Source organism: Mobula birostris, chromosome 23 (assembly GCF_030028105.1).
Source record: "Mobula birostris isolate sMobBir1 chromosome 23, sMobBir1.hap1, whole genome shotgun sequence".
Taxonomy (NCBI): domain Eukaryota; kingdom Metazoa; phylum Chordata; class Chondrichthyes; order Myliobatiformes; family Myliobatidae; genus Mobula; species Mobula birostris.
Window position 1 is genome coordinate 23433089 of NC_092392.1, and position 17772 is coordinate 23450860.

Consider the following 17772-nt stretch of genomic DNA (forward strand, 5'->3'; position numbering starts at 1 on the left):
ACCTTTTCTGCCCTCAGAGAATTCATAGAGAATTCCAAAGATACATAACCCACTGAGTGAAGAAATTTCTCCTGACTTTAGCTCTGAATGACACCCACCTAATTTCTTTAATTATGTGCTCCTCAGCCAGTATCTACCAAGTCAAGCCCTTTCAGAACTTTGTACATTTTGATGAGGTTGAATGGTTTTGAAAATTAATGTGGTACCTACAGGCACCTTTCCTATCTGCAGAGCTAAATACTCTTCCATTAAATAGTCTTATCTCACCTGGGACTGAGGTTACTTCAAAAATTGTTTGCTTGTTTTAACCATAAGTCTGATTCAGATCCTTATTGGATTCAGTTGGCTTGTTGGGTCATTGGGTTCCCAGAGAAACAAACTCACTGGTTTCCCCACATTATTCCTATTTAGGTACAGACCAGGCTTAATCAGCTTAGCTTGGTGGTCATAGAAACCAAAACAAGAGCACTGAAACTTTGGTTCTCTACAAGGAAGCAGATATTGCTAGGTAGATAGACAAATGGATGTAAGAAAAGTGCAGGATTATGGGCTGTGTAAGAAGGAAGTGTTAAGCTGATCGATGAGTAGTTTTATATAGGTCAGTACAACATCATGGGTGGAGGGGCTCATTATGTGGTGGACTGATAAATGTTCCATGTAGTTAAAACATTTCAGGAGGTGTTCCAATATTATAGAGTATACAAAAAGTTATGTTATATGGCTCAGAATGCTGGACAATATCTAGTAACATGAGGAAATGAATTGAAGCAGTGGAGAAACACACATCAAAGTTGCTGGTGAATGCAGCAGGCCAGGCAGCATCTTTAGGAAGAGGTACAGTCGACGTTTCAGGCCGAGACCCTTCGTCAGGACGGGTCTTGGCCTGAAACGTCGACTGTACCTCTTCCTAGAGATGCTGCCTGGCCTGCTGCATTCACCAGCAACTTTGATGTGTGTTGCTTGAACTTCCAGCATCTGCAGAATTCCTGTTGTTTGAAGCAGTAGAGATGTGGTTTTTGAGGAGGATGCAAAGAATATCATGGATGAAATGAGTATCTAATGAGGATGTCATGAACAGTGCAAGCACAAAAAGAGAAATAATGTATAAGATCATGAAAAGGCAATGTAACTTCATTGGACATGTGATTAGGAAAGAGGAGTTAGAATGCATGGTAATTATGGGAAAGATTGAAGGGAAGAAAGCAAGAGGAAGACAAGGACAAATGATGATGGAGACAGCAGCCAGAGAACTGGAAATGAATACCAATGAGTTGATCCACTTGACCCGAAACAGGAGTGTGTGGGCCATGGCAGTCAAAGCTCAAACTGGGCACAGCACCTGATGATGATGATGATACAAAAAGTTACTAGACAAGTCCTCTCCATAGGTGCTGCCTGACCTTCTGTGTTCCTCAAGCATTTTCTGTGTGTCACTCTGGATTTCCAGCATCTGCAGAATTTCTTGTGTTCATTAACAGACCTGTCAGTCTCTGAAACCTACTTACACATTCAGTAAGATTGTGGTTATTTTTTTAACTCAGTGCCACTAATGCAGATAGATTATTTTCTAAATGGAAAGCAAATTTAGAAATCAGAGGTACAAAAGACTTGGGAGTCCTAGTGCAGTATTACATTAAGTTTAACTTGCATTTCCATAAGATTGTTATAGCCGGGGGTGATAATGGGGTCAGGGTCCCACTAACTGTTAAGTGCTTCCAATGGCGGCACCTCAAATAGCCTCTGACAACCAACTCCAGTTCCTGGCCTTCACACGTGGCTTAGCTACTAAGCCCAGCAGAACTGTTCCTACTGACAGGGGCAAAGGCGGGTGACTGGCACCTTAAAACCATTCGCTTTGGGCAGATGGGGCTTATCAACCATGGTTGGCAGCTCTTCTAGGAGAAGGAAAACTCTGATCTCTAACCTCCGCTGCCTTGTGGCTATATCCACTCATGGGGAAAGCTTTGGGAGTAAAATCCAAGGGAAATATCCAGAGTTGGACTCCCTAAGGTAGTCCTAAGTTGAGTGCAATGCTGATTGGCAACTCTTGCAACACTGCTGGTACCAAACTGTATCGGTCTCTGCCGTTCCTTTGGGTTAATCAGGCGCGTGGAGAGGGAGAGTTTGCTACATGGACAACAGCAAGAGACTTTATAAGGTATTGCTCAAATCACATTTGAAGTATTGTGACACACATCAAAGTTGCTGGTGAACGCAGCAGGCCAGGCAGCATCTCTAGGAAGAGGTACTGTTGACGTTTCGGGCCGAGACCCTTCATCAGGACTAACTGAAAGAAAAGCTAGAAAGAGAATCTCTTAGTAGTTCTTCTTTCAGTTAATCCTGACGAAGGGACTCGGCCCGAAACGTCGACAGTACCTCTTCCTAGAGATGCTGCCTGGCCTGCTGCGTTCACCAGCAACTTTGATGTGTGTTGCTTGAATTTCCAGCATCTGCAGAATTCCTCGTGAAGTATTGTGAGCAGATTTGGCCCCATATCTAAGAAAGAATGTGTTGGAATTGGAGAGGTTCAGACGAGGTTTATGAAATTTATCCTGGGAATGAAAGGGGTCATGTATTTTTCAAATTTCCAAATGTATTCCAACAGTACTGCTGTCTCACATCTCCAGTGACACAGGTTTTATCTGACCTTTAGAGTTCCATGCAAGGAGTTTGTACATTTGCCACCTGGTGCTCCAGTTACCTCTACATCCCAAAAATGTACTGTTTGGTAGATTAAGTGGCATCTGCAAATTGTTCCCACTGTAAATGGGTGTCGGGGAGAATCAGAATAGAGATGGTGGTCATGCAAGAGAAAACAGGTTATTGGGAAATAAGTGAAGGAATGGGATTAATGGAATAGCTCTGATAGCCAGCAAATATCGAATGGGCTGAATGGTCTCATTCTGTATCATCATTGAATGTACTTAGTTATTGAGTCTTCACATTCCTCTTTCACAGAAAACTCCAAATAATAATTCATTTTGAAAAAAAAAAAGTCTTTTAATCCCTGCTCTGATTTGTTCTATTCAGTCAATCTACTCAGTCTATATCAATGATCTGGATGATAATGTGGTAAAATGGATCAGCAAATTTGCTGATGATACAAAGATTGGAGGTGTAGTAGACAGTGAGGAAGGTTTTCAGAGCCTGCAGAGGGAATTGGACCAGATGGAAAAATGGGCTGAAAACTGGCAGATGGAGTTTAAGACAGACAAGTGTGAGGTATTGCATGTTGGAAGGACAAACCAAGGTAGAACATACAGGGTTAATGGTAAGGCACTGAGGAGTTCAGTGGAACAGAGGGATCTGGGAATACAGATACAAAATTCCCTAAAAATGGCGTCACAGGTAGATAGGGTCGTAAAGAGAGCTTTTGGTACATTGGCCTTTATTAATCAAACTACTGAGTATTAGAGCTGGAATGTTATGATGAGGTTGTATAAGGCATTGGTGAGGCTGAATCTGGAGTATTGTGTTCAGTTTTGGTCACCAAATTACAGGAAGGATATAAATAAGGTTGAAAGAGTGCGGAGAAGGTTTACAAGGACGTTGCCAGGACTTGAGAAACTCAGTTACAGAGCAAGGTTGAATAGGTTAGGACTTTATTCCCTGGAGCGTAGAAGAATGAGGGGAGATTTGATAGAGGTATATAAAATTATGATGGGTATAGATAGAGTGAATGCAAGCAGGCTTTTTCCGCTGAGGCAAGGGGAGAAAAAAACCAGAGGACATGGGTTAAGGGTGAGGGGGGAAAAGTTTAAAGGGAACATTAGGGGGGGGCTTCTTCACACGGAGAGTGGTGGGAGTATGGAATGAGCTGCCAGATGAGGTGGTAAATGCGGGTTCTTTTTTAACATTTAAGAATAAATTGGACAGATACATGGATGGGAGGTGTATGGAGGGATATGGTCCATGTGTAGGTCAGTGGGACTAGGAAGAAAATGGTTCGGCACAGCCAAGAAGGACCAAAAGGCCTGTTTCTGTGCTGTAGTTTCTATGGTTTCAGTCCAGACTGGTTAAAATTACATACTGTAAATTCACATATTGCAAGAGAATTCTTTACAGTTCCAGTGAAATCACCCCTTATTCTTCTAAACTTTGGAAAATATAAGGGCAGTTTGCTTACTCACATAAAACAATTCAATAAACCATTACTACACCACTCCATTGCAAGCATATCCTTCATGAGGAAGGAGAACAAACCTGAATACAACATTCGGGATGTTGTTTCGCCACAGTCCTCTATAATTGGAGCAATGTTTTCATCCTTGTACTCAAGTCCTCCTACAATGAAGGTCAGTGTACCTTCTTAATTGTTTGTCATATCAGCACATTAACATTGGGTGATTTTTACTGCCAAAGTGGATAATCTCACATTTTTCCACATTGTGTTTCATCCTCACCCCTATCCTTGCCCACTCATGTGATCTGTCTATATCCTCCTGCATCCACCTTACAGTCATCAAACTTTGTATCAACAACAAAATTCTATATATTAATATATATATATATATATATACACACACAAAGACAGACAGAGACACACACACACACACACACACACACACACACACACACACACACACACACACACGAAAAGGAGAAGGTACCCTTGAAGCCAATCCTACTCTTCAATATAATCATAGCTGATTTACCCCAGCTTTCATCTCCTCCTCTGTGCCATTTATTTCCCTGAGGAATCCCTTCAATCTTTCCTCACCTGGTGTCAAAGTGTAAAGAAAATTATGAATTGAACCTTCTGCCAATAATAAAAACACATTTCATTCACCGTCTACCTGGGGACAAGAGTTTATGTACTCAAAGCCTTTTGACCAGAAGAATGAACACATGGTAAAACTCAGCTGAAGCAGTTGATGGATTGTATTAAAGAAAAATTATGACTTAAACAAATGTGTTTTTATGGTCTACAAGAAACTAATTCTCAAGAGAATAGGCTTAGGTATTGATATCAGCTTTAACATATAACTTGCTAATCCCCTTTTACTGAGAACACTGACATCCTTGCCTGTTCTTGTCTGGCTATGATTCCATTCCCACACTTGCACGATTCCATCGTCAATGCTCTCTCAACAAGACATTTAATTATATTATGCATCTACTACTTCTTCAGAGGCATTCAAGAAAGGATATGTTGGAGATTTACCCAACCTAGATTGACAAATACTTTCATCAGAGGGCCACATTGCATTCAATTATGAGACACTGGCTTTACTTTTTCAACTATATTGAGATACCGTGTAAAGCTTTGCAACAATCTTCTGAAGGAACTCAATAGGTCAAGCAGCATCTGCAAAGGGTAAGGTAAGACACAGATGCTGCTCGCTCCACTGCGTTGCTCCAGCAGATTGTTCATTGCTTCAGATTCCAGGATATGCACTCTATTGTGTCTCCAATGAAAAGCTTTGTTTCTCATGCCATCCAGACCAGAGTCATAGGGTGGAGGTCCATACAGGCAGAAGTCACAAGGGTAAGTGACAACCCCCCCCCCCCCCAACCGCAGGTCATTGGAGTCAGGGGACCACGTGAGTCCAGATGTCGAAGTCCAAAGGCCAAACCCATGATCGTAAGTCCTGGAGTAGATAACCAGAGTTCAGCAAAGTCTGAAAGGCAAAGCCAAATGTCGGTCCAGAAGTCAGCAGTAGAAACCAAAGTCCAAGTAGTCCTAAGGTAGAGGTCCAAAGATTGAAGCTCCTGGGTCAGCTTGTCCAGAGGTCAGAGGCCCGATGTCTGAGAGTCTCTGGCTTAGAAATGGAGGAACAGGGCCCGGTTGGTGGCATAGTGACATCGGCGCCGGACCCGGGAACGAAGGTCCCTGGGTTCGAAACCAGTTGGGTCCACTCCCGAGTATGCTTTCCATCTGTGCCAGGTTGAGTGTCAAGATCGCAACTTGACCTCATAAAATAAAGGGAAAAATACGCGAAAATGTCTGTGTGAGGAGTGGCGCACCACACAGTCTCTCTCTCTCTCTTTCTCTCTCTCTTGCTCCGTGCCTTGTAAAAGCCTTGAAAAAGACATCATCACAGACGCATGCACAGATGTGCACGCACACACAGACACACACACACAGACTTGCACGCACGCAGGCACACGCCAAAAAAATGAGAAGTGGAGGACCAGAGAGAGCCTGTGCTGGAGGCCGTGTGTGTGTTTGTGAGTGTAAAGGTGGGAAAGGAGAATTTTTTTGCTGCTGTTGTCTTGTTTTGATTTGTTACTGTTGTCGGTGTTGCTGCTTGTGTTGTTCTGGGAATGTGATGGGAATGCTTTGGATGGGAATACTTGCAGGCTGCCTCCATAACATCCTTGTGTTGTGTTGGTTGTTAACTCAAACAACTTATTTCACTGTATGCTTTCATGTATGTGTGATAAATATTCTGTTCATGGTTGCAGTAAGATCATAAAAAGAAAACAATACAAGACATAATGTAACAGATACAGCAAAAGTTCCACAGAAATGGGGACTTGTCCACTGGAACGTGGCCCATCACTCAATAGGCCATGATGGACCCTGGTCCTCAGTTCTCACTCCCATGAGATCTCCTTATCTCTTCCTTTCTAAACACCCTTGTTTCTTCCATCAGCAGGAGGTAACGGAGCCTTAGGCCCAACACCACCAGGTTCAGGAACAGTTGTTACCCTTTAACCATCAGGCTCCTGAAACAATGTGGAAAACTTCATGTACTCGAACTCTGAACTAACTCCACAAACTATGGACTCACTTTCAAGGACTCTACAACACATGTTATCAGTATTATTTATTTAGATTAGATTAGATTATGAGGACACGCAGTCCTCTTTTATTGTCATTTAGTAATGCATGCATTAAGAAATGATACAATGTTCCTCCAGAATGATATCACAGAAACACAAGACAAACAAGACTGAAAAACTGACAAAAAACACATAATTATAACATATAGTTACAACAGTGCAAAGCTATACCATAATTTGATAAGAACAGACCATGAGCATGGTAAAAAAAAGTCTCGAAGTCTCTCGAAAGGCCCATCATCTCACGCAGACAGAGGAGCAAGAAAAACTCTCCCTGCCTTTTGAACTCTGGTAGAAGTAGGAAATACTCTGAGTACTTAACAGAGTATGAAGAAATAGGATTAACTTTTCAGGTCGACAACATGTTAACAAAACTGGAAAAAGTCAGAGATTTAACTTGGAGAAAGTGGGGTGGAGGAGAGCAGAAAAAATAAGGAGGGTAATAGGGTGAATAGAAAGTGAAATGGTTGGCAAGAAGAGGGAAAATACCAAGAGGAAACAGTAAGAATGTGCCTTTAGTTAAAGCACAGATCAACTGTGGACTAATTGAATAGGAGAGAAAGAGAACTGGGTGTCTTCCTGTCCTGGTGGTCACTGCTTCCTCTCCTGCAAGTGAAAGGGGCAGATTGTGGTCTAATGTCAAAGTTGAATGCCGTGGAGACATTACTTCACACCATTTCTAAGAAACCACTCATTTGCTTTGTCAGTACGTGATCAAACCGCACGTTACCATGGCAATGTAATCACATGCTGCTTGATTTTTCAGTTATTTGGTATTTTGCTTTATGCAGTGTCAAAAACTAATCAGACTGAACTCGCCTTGGTTAGTGCAGTCAAGTTAAACCAATGAAAATTTAATTGGATTAGAATAACATACCTTGGCTTTGATTCAGATTATTTCCTTGCATATCGTTATAATTTTACTGGACATGCAGTTTAGAGAGACTAATTAAGTGTCTACTAGTTTGTACCTTATCCAAAGTGCCTCAAAAATTATATATTTTTAATGCAATTTTGCATACTTGCTCTGGAATTCATTAACTTGGTACATTGCTATAGATTGGTCCATTGAACACAAAAATATTAAACCAGAAATGTTAATCGAACATTCATCAGAATGATCTTAGCCATTATTTCCTTTCTATTTATATGTGCGTCAACAGCAAGCATTTAATGCCCATGCTTGTTGCAACAGGAGTGTATCGAGTGTTCAACAGCAGTGAATATTTAACACGTTTGTCAGAAATAAATTGTAATTAATGTGATTGACCTCTGGGTTAATTCTATGACAGGAGTCATTTTAATAGACTATTCCTCTAACTAAACTGAGAAATAAAATCCTTGAATCATTTATTATGAATACTGAACATACAGTCACACAATCATCAGTCATTCATCACTTATTAAAATTCTAAAATCACTTCTATTATCTTCATTAATAAAGGGCTATTTTTTAAAAATAATCATAACATGCTCCAATGTGCTTTGTAGCTACTGAAGTATTTTTAAAATATAAAGTCATAAGAGCAAGGCAACATGGATGTAGGCGCTTTGACCCAGTACATCCATGCCAACCAAGAAGCCCACCTAGCTGGTTCCAATTTCTTGCATTTGACCTTTATCCCTCTAAATTCAGTCTCCATGTATCCATTTAAGTGCTTCTTAATTAATACTATTGTACCTGTCTCTACCATTTCCTCTGGCAGCTCACTCCATATAGTCACACCTCTCTCACCTCTTTTAAATTTTTGCTCCCTCACCCTAAGATTGAAGATTAAATATTAAAGGTTAGCTTTATTTGTCACATGTACAGTGCATTCATTTACAGTGAAATGCGTAATTTGTATTAGTGATCAGCATAGTCCAAGGATGAACTGGGGGCAGACCATAAGTGTTGCCATGCCTCCAGTACCAACATAGCATGCCCACAACTCACTAATCCTAACCCTAATCTGTTCATCTTTGGAATGAAGGAGGAAATCGGAGCACCCAGCGGAAACCAATGCTGTCACAGGGAGAATATACAAATCAATTAATGTTACATCAAAAATCAGCTCCCAACATGTAAAAGGCAGTATAAATTGATAAAATGGGAAATTATGGATTTTCAAAAGATAAAACCATATACAGGAATGAACACAGATCATAGTGATGAATCAATGGAAATGAACAAGAATGGTATCTAGATGTCATCAAAGTAGTGTTAATAGCCAATCAGAATGGATACAGTGGTTCAGCAGTTAGTTCTGATGCTAATCTGGCAGTGCAGATTCAGTCCTGACCTTGATTGCTACCAGTGCAGAGTTTGGCTTGCTCCAATTTCCTCCTGCATCCCAATGAATCTACTGGTTCTTTAACTGGCTCCTGTAAATTCCCCCTCAGGGGCAGGTGGGTAGAAGGAGAATCAGGAGGCTGTTGAATTAGGTCACAAAGAAATAAACGTAGGAATGGGATTGCTAGGTATACCCCTCTATTCAGGAACAGTTATTACCCTGCAATGATCAGGCTCCTGAACTGGTGTGGTAAACTTTACCCAACTCAACTCTGAACTGATTGCATAACCTGCAAACTCACTTTCAGGACTTTACAACTCTACAACTCATGTTCTCAGTATTTTTGCTATTTGCACAATTTGTCCTTCTTTTCCAACTTGATTGAGATATCCCATTCGGAGGAACATGCTCTCCATATCCAACCTGGTAAATCCTGTAAGAAAATTGTATGTCTCAATCAAACCACCTCATATTCCACTAAGTTCTGGAGAATTTAAACCAAGTCTACATAATAGAACATAGAACATTTTTACACAAGAATAGGCCCTATGGCTCACAATGTTATGCCAAACTAAATAAACTAGTAAATAAATGCCTAACTAAACATTTATGTACACAATGTCCATATCCTTATGTTTCCAGCCTATCTAAGAGTTTCTTAAAAGCCTCTATCAGGTTTACCTTAACTATAATACCTCCAACTCTCAGTCCTGCATTTCTCCACTGAACTTAGCCCTTCTCTATAAAATACATGCCTTTTAGTGTCGGATATTTCAACCCTGGGAAAAAGATATGGGCTGTCCCATATAGTTTTATAAATTACTTTCATGTTTCTTGGCCTTCACTGATCCAAGAAAACAACCTGAGTTTGCCAACCTCTCCTCCTAGCTCATGCTCTTTAATCCCTTTAAACCTCTTCTGCCCTCACTTCAAAGCCTCCACATCCTTTCAAAAGTGGGCTGACCAGGTTTGGAAACAATACTTCAGATTGGCCTCACCAGAGTTTTATAAAGCTGCAACGAAACTTCTGACTCTTAAATTCAATACTTCAACTAACAAAGTCAAACACCTTCTTTACAACGATATAAATTGGTGCAGACACTCCAGAGAGCTATGGATTTGGACTCCAAGAACCCTCTGGACATCAATTCTCTTAAAGGGGCACACACAAAATGCTGGAGGAACTCAGCATGTCAGGCAGCGACAATGGAAAAGAGTATCCAGTCGACATTTCAGGCCTTTCAGGACAAAGAAGAAAGGTCTTGGTCCGAGACGTCTACTGCTTAGTTTTGTCCATAGATGTTACCTGACCTGCTGGATTCCTCCAACATTTTGTGTGTGTTGCTTTGGATTTCCAGCATCTGCAGATTTTCACACTCTTAAAGGCCATTAACTGTGTGCTGTCCCTGTAAATTTCATCCCCAAATGTGAAACACCTCACCTTAGGTCAGATTAATCTTATTCACCTGGACTTACATTTCACACCATCTCTTGCAAATACTGTATATTCTTCATGAGGTAAATACACCAGACCTCCATACAATATTCCAGATGCAATCTCACCAGAACACTTTATAATTTCATTAAGGTGTTTGAGCTTGCACTCAAGTCCTTTTGCAATAAAGGCCAACACGCTGTTTGACTTCCTAATGGCTTGCTGAGTCATTCATTCATATACAAAGGCACTCAGGTCCCACCGAACACTGAAGATATCTCAAGCCCTTAAAAGTAAATCTACTTTTCTATTTTTTCTACCAAAGCAAATGATCCCACGTTTTTCCACATTGCTTTCCATTTACACTTTCCTCAACCATTTATTCAGCCGGTCCATTGTACACCAATAGCATTCATTCTCCAAAGGAGCTCAAGTTTACTCAAAAGCCATGAATACATTATTCAATGGAAATGAAAACAGCAAATGCTGGAAAATGTTGGAAACCTTTAGCAGACCAGGCAACAAATTTTCAAAAGAAGAATATTATATTGATCAATTACCCCTCCCCTCCTCAGAACTGAGGAAGAGAAAAGAGTGGTAAATCTGTGGAATTCATTGTCACAGACATCTAAGGAGGCCAAAGGTAAGGCATATTTAAAGCAGAGGCTGATAGATTCTTGGTCAGTAAGGGTACCAAAGGATATGGGAAGAAGGCAGGAGAACGAAGTTGAGAGGGATAACAAATCAGCCATGATGTAATGACGAAGCAGACTTGATGAGCTGAATGGCATAATTCTGCTCCTATATCTTAGACTGTAAGATTGTATTAGAGCAGATTTAATCTATACAGCCCATCCATCTGCTCCGCCATTCCATCATGGCTGATTTATTATCATTGTTTAGTTTCATAGCTTGAGTTTTACTTTATGATTCCTTATCGTAGGCCTTTCTCTACACCCAGCCTGACAGACTTCTTTCAAATTGTCAGTACAGTAATAAACTGGATTATAAGTGATGCTCAGTAATCTAATATCTTTAAATTACTTACATAATGTATAAATGAGTATCCATTAAAATGTACTTATGGGGACAGCATGGTAGTATTAAGCAGTTAGCACATTATTTTACAATAACAGCAATTATCGATTTGAGAATCAATCCCCCTCACTGTCTATAAGGAGTTGATGACATAGAAATCTTTTTTCAGCACACTATGCAGGCATCATTCTGGAGATATTCTCGGTAGAGGCTCACAAACCCAAACATACATCACATTTTTATAAGTTGCTTAAGATCAAAAGCAAAAGGAGTCGATTGAGTAGAATTTCAATAGTTACAGTGATGTTATTTATTTCAGTACTTTGGGTTGACAAATGTTTCCTTTGGGATACATAGTAGAAGCAGATTGTAATTGATAAGACACCACTGAAGCTCTAAGTGCCTTTGGGAGAAACAAATTAACACAAATATTCTAAAACCTTTTGACAACAGAGAGCCACCACTGAAAATTAATGTTGTCAGAGCTGCCTCTGAGTACACAAATATGGTAAGTACATAAAAACTATTGATTAACTATACATGTGACCATGTTTGGTATGCTAAGTGACAATATCTGTCTAGTCTGCCAGTTTGCACTCAAGTCACAATGGTGCAAATAATTTAGCCATGTTGCCTCATTCGATGCAAGCTAATTAACATAATTCCATTGTCATAACGTTTGGCTCTTGCATATACAATCTCTCAGCCTGTGGAGCAGCCTGTGCTTTTAACTTCAATTTACTGCTTGCAGTTCATCAGAAATCTGAAGGCTAATTGCGAACTTCTTGAATGCATTTACCTTCACAATAAATACAGAAGCCTGGTTCTTGTTTGATCTAATATCTGCTAGATTCACATAACTCCAGAATACTCCCTAACATACCCCTCCTTTTGGCTCTGGACAAAAAAATCTGTTAAGGAGGATCTGATTATGCAGAGCAGTAAAAGTGCCCTTCAGTTCAGTTCCCTTTCCCAATTACTAACCCCATGTGTACCTGTATCTTACATGACCTAACATCCTTATTTGGTTTTCTACAAGACTGCACAGAAATGGCAATAAAACATTCCAGAAATTTGATCACATCCTCTTTGCCCCTTCAATCTCTGATAGATAAAACTATAAGTAGTGCCACTGTCAATCGCTAACTCTGTTGGCAGGGTTATAGCAAGGTAACTTTGTTTCACGTTTATGGACAACAGTTTACACTCCATGCTACGACACTCTGCCTTTTGACACTGTTTGCAATTCCTTCTCTTTTTCTTAGTCTACCTTGCCATCAAGGTTGCAGAACTTGATGTCTCTGCCTTAACCTGGATCCCTTCCCATCTGTTTATCCCAATACCTTTCTATTCTGATCAATGCAACTAATCACCTACCTCGGTCATCATTACAAAGTATAGTTACTGACATACCATTATAGTTACCAATAGGTGTAGTCAGATGTGTCACAGCAGGCTGATGTTCATCACTTAGATTCTTTGGAACGCTTACTGGTGGACTTGATCCCTTGTCATTTCTGTGAGTGTGACAAGAAGATGAGTCATACAGTTTAACCAGTGTTTCCACTGGCTACCTCGTCGAGTCTGCACACAAACATAGGTGTCATTTGTCCAGAGCACCATCTGTGGTCTTATCCACCTGGGAACAGAACCTGTCTTTTCCGGCAGCTCCCTTACCATGACTTGGTCACCCGGCTGTGGGAGAACTATCTCCTCTCCCTCAAATCATTCTCTGATCGGCAATATATTGTTGCTGTTTTGCTCAATCCCTCAATGTGTTACCCTGGTTACAGTGGTCCTTTTCCTCTCCATATCACCTTATTAAATGGGCTCTAATGGCTTCTTCCTGTACGCTTTGAATTCCTGTCATCTCATTTTCTTCTCTTGCTCTCTGCCTCATGACCTTTGCAATCATTCCCTTTCTGCTCCTTACTCTCCCCTTTCTGGTGCATCTTTATTTTAATTGCTGCTATCTCTGCAGGCAGCTGCACTGCTTCTAACAGTATTACACTGTGTTTGGCTCTGACCCGTGGGACCTCCTGACATGACTCACAATCATCGCCCCATCTCCTAACACTGTTTGGGGCTGCTGTCTCTTTGTAAGCCATGTCGTTTGCTCTGGGGATCACAGATATTTGCCTTCTCTGACTGCTTCATGTTATTTCTCTCTTTCCTGAGTCTTTGATAACAGCTGCCTTACTTAGAATGTCTATCCCCAGGACAGTACCCTTATTATTTGGGCATATCCAAAAATCCACAGGAAGCTGCACTCCTTCAATCTCAAGAACCTGAGGTTTATTTCTCTCTGTCCTTGTGTCATTCCCTGCACTGGTAATGTAAATTGCTTCTCCAATCGTGGGCAACAATAGATCAATTATCGATACTGATAGCCTTGCGTCCACTAACATTATCATATTGCCAGTCCCCTAATGAACCTTCTGTATACACCAGTACTGGAATTTAAGGATGTTCATCTGATCTGAATGTTGCCTTCACTGCTCTATAATCCGGTCAGCAGTCAGATCAAGCAGAGAAGAAATTGCTGTGGATTCTGCCTGTTTCACACCTTCTTCCCATTTTTAGGACACTGCCTCCAACAATGGCCCGATAGGCCACAGCTGTAACATATCATCTCTACTCTATGTCTATTCTGGCAGATCCTTGCTAGGTGCCCTAGTCACTGGCACACAACACAAGCCTTCTGTGTCTTTACAGCAGCTACAGCCACTTTACGACTTCTCTTCCCCCTCCTCTGGTCTAGTTCCCCAACCCATGACACTTTTGCTGGGTAGGTTGATCCCATTGCTATCCCTAAATCTACACTTCCCAAACTTTCCCCACACTTCCCGGTCCCCTGAGTTCCGGCCTTCCTTCAGCACTTTTATGAAGACCGGGCCATCCCTTCCAGGATTGTTCAACCCTCAATACTCCTCATATGTTTGAAATTTACACTCTGCATAATCCATGGTAGTTTGATCAGCTCTCTGAACCACTGATATTATCATTCCCCTGTTAGTCTCGCCTCCTCCCAGTTGCTGCCTCACTTCCCTTTTAAATAAGCTATACCTCACTTCATTTTAACCAATACAAGTATATCCTTGGGATGCATTTGGTGAATCTCAATCATTTCCACGTGTTTGCACCAACAATCTGAATTCCCACAAGCAATTTTAAGAAGTGGACAACTCAGACTAAACACAGTACTGGGGGTGAAGGGCTTACAAATTGTGGGAATCGGCAGGACTGATTGGGTTTGTCAAGAAACTTGACCTGATGTTGTTTGACCTCAGTAGGTGCCATCCCAATGAATACACTTGCATATAACCTCTCCCTCATATATTTCCACATTAATTCCCATACTAAGCAAAATATAAGGGATAGATAAAAATTAATCAGTATCTACTTAAAATCAAAAGGTATGTACTCCACTATCTTCCACTTATGAGCTGCTGAACTCATGCTGCCCATTGTATTCCCTTGCATTTAGAATTCTTGTTAGCAATGAATCAAACTTATTCTTAAACACACAAACACACTCACAAACAAGTATGCCACTATACAATTCCTCCAAATGAGTATACAGGCACTCTTCTAGCATCTTCAACAGTCAGTAACCATCTTTCGCAAATGGTTACTCTGTTTCACCAAGCTACACAAAACTGTCTTCCTGCTGTTCCTTACATAAACATACGTGCACACACACTCCATACTTTTATATCTACCAATTCAGCTCTACACTGTGATCTTTGATACTTTGTGATTCCATGGCCACTGACCTGTAGAGATGTAAGTGTGGGTGCTTCATTATAAAACATTTTCCCTTTAGATTGTTTAATTCTCCAGCAATACAGAGGGTCACAAATGTATCTCAGATGAGCCCCCAATTGTTGTGACTGTGATGAAAGTCATCAGAAAGACACAGAAGATGTGATACAAAAGTCTCTATTCAGTATAACAAGTAGGCATAACTGTGAAGACACTCTTGGTAGAGGCACATCAACCCAAAGGTACATCACATTTTTATACACTTAAGATCAAAGCTAGGTGATCCAATACAATTTCAATAATTACAATGACATTGTTTACTTCAATACTTTGGGTTGACAATTGGTTCCTTTGGGATACATAATGGAAGCACGTTGTAATTGTTAAGACATTTGAATGTCTAAACACCTTTGTGAGAAACAAATTAATACAAATATTCTAAAACCTTTTGAAAACAGAGAGCCAGTCACCCAAAATTAATGTTGTCAGGGCTGTCCCTGGATATGCAAATATGGTAAGTACACAGAAACTATTGATTGCTTATACCTGTGACCATGTTTGATATGGTAAGTGATAACATTAGTCTGGTCTGCCTGCTTGCACTTAAGTCACAATGGTACAAAGAATTGGTCCAAATAGTATCAATGTTCCCTGGTTTGATGCAAGCCAATTCACACAGTCCCATTGTTTTAATGTTTGGCTTTTGCAAATGCAATCCCCTAGTCTGTGGAGCAGCTTGTGTTTTTAACTTCAATTTACTGCTTGCAAGTCACCAAAAAAAGAACTGAAAGCTAATTGCAAGCTACCTGCACTTATTTACAGTTACAAAAAGAACTGAAGCCTGGTTCTTGTTCGAACTAATATCTGCTGTATTCATGTAACTCCAGAATACACCCTAACACTTTCAGTGACAACATCGATGTATTCATGCTAAGTTCTTTCCCCTAAAAGGCAATGAATTCTAGATGGACACGGTACAACATTTATTTACTTATTTGGAGAGATTGGAACAGAATCTTTAGTTTTTTTACATTGGATCAGGACTCAAAATAAACAATGTATTTCCCTTCAGTCACTGCAAATTTAACCTTTTGCAATTAAGTTTAATGTGAGCTCACTTCTTCCTTTCGCTATCCACTCTCACCCCATAAATTATCTATCTATGTGTGTGTGTGTATGCACATGCGTTTGTGTACATGCATGCATATGTGTTTGTGTGAGTGTGTGTATGTCTATCTGTCTGTGTATACATGTGCTCACCAGTGTCTAAGATTAAGATTCCAGATTCATTCTCCAGTACAAAATTGTAAAGAAGAGCAAAATGATTGTTACTCTGAATCTGATGCAGCCTGAAAAAACACAATAAGCATTTTAAACACAATAGAAAACAAAAAAACATTATAAATAAATATAATTATAAAAACATTCCTATAAAACACAATATACAAGTAACTGTTATACACGTTACTCCCAGGTTCTGCAGGCTGCGTAAGTCTAAGGAAGACAATCTCTGGCCCTGCCAAATGGGTGCGATTGAGATGCGAGTCCACCCCATTTGTGCGGATGCTGCATGATTTGTTACCATTACAAATTAGTACCACAAAATAATAGACAGTACACCACATACAATTAAACGATTTAGCTTTATAATTCTTAATTTGACTACGGGGTTAGTGAAGAGAAAGCATAAAAAGAAAAGGGCCCATTTTAGTGAAACAGCTTAATGTGCTAACTGAAGGAAGAGCTAGTAAGGACTAACTGAAGGAAGAGCTAGTAAGAGATTTGAAAGTGGGAAGGGGAGGGGGAGATCCAAAATGATAGGAGAAGACAGGAGGGGGAGGGATGGAGCCAAGATGGAGCCTGACGAAGGGTCTCGGCCCGAAACGTCGACTGTACCTCTTCCTAGAGATGCTGCCTGGCCTGCTGTGTTCACCAGCAACCTTGATGTGTGCTGCTTGAATTTCCAGCATCTGCAGAATTCCTTGTGTTTGCATAAGCTGGGTAGGTGGGATCCTTTAAGAGTTTTCTGGCCTTCTTCTGGCACCTTTCTGTATATATACGTATGTTAGGATTTATATGACAAATTTGTCATTTTGCGTGTGGGGAGGCAGTAAAGGCTTGGTATTAGAGTGCTGATATTTCCATCAGCTACAATCTGTTCACAGTGCATCTGACCGCAGAAGCATTTAATAACAGGGAAAGAGGCTTTTAGACTCTCTTAACTGAAGCTGATGCAGAGTGGAGCAGAGCCACTTTCATTTATTCATTCCCTTTCACTCTGCTGTTGAGAGCTTTTTTGTTTTGTTATAATGGTTATGATCCAGCACACAGCCCCTAAATAAATGTATTAGTGGCCATATTAAACACTTCAATTCAAACAAATTAATACTACAAAGAACTTGCCAAATTAATGTTTGTGATTCTTGGCTATTAGAAACAGCCAACTTTTATCACTTATTCCCAGGCTAAATT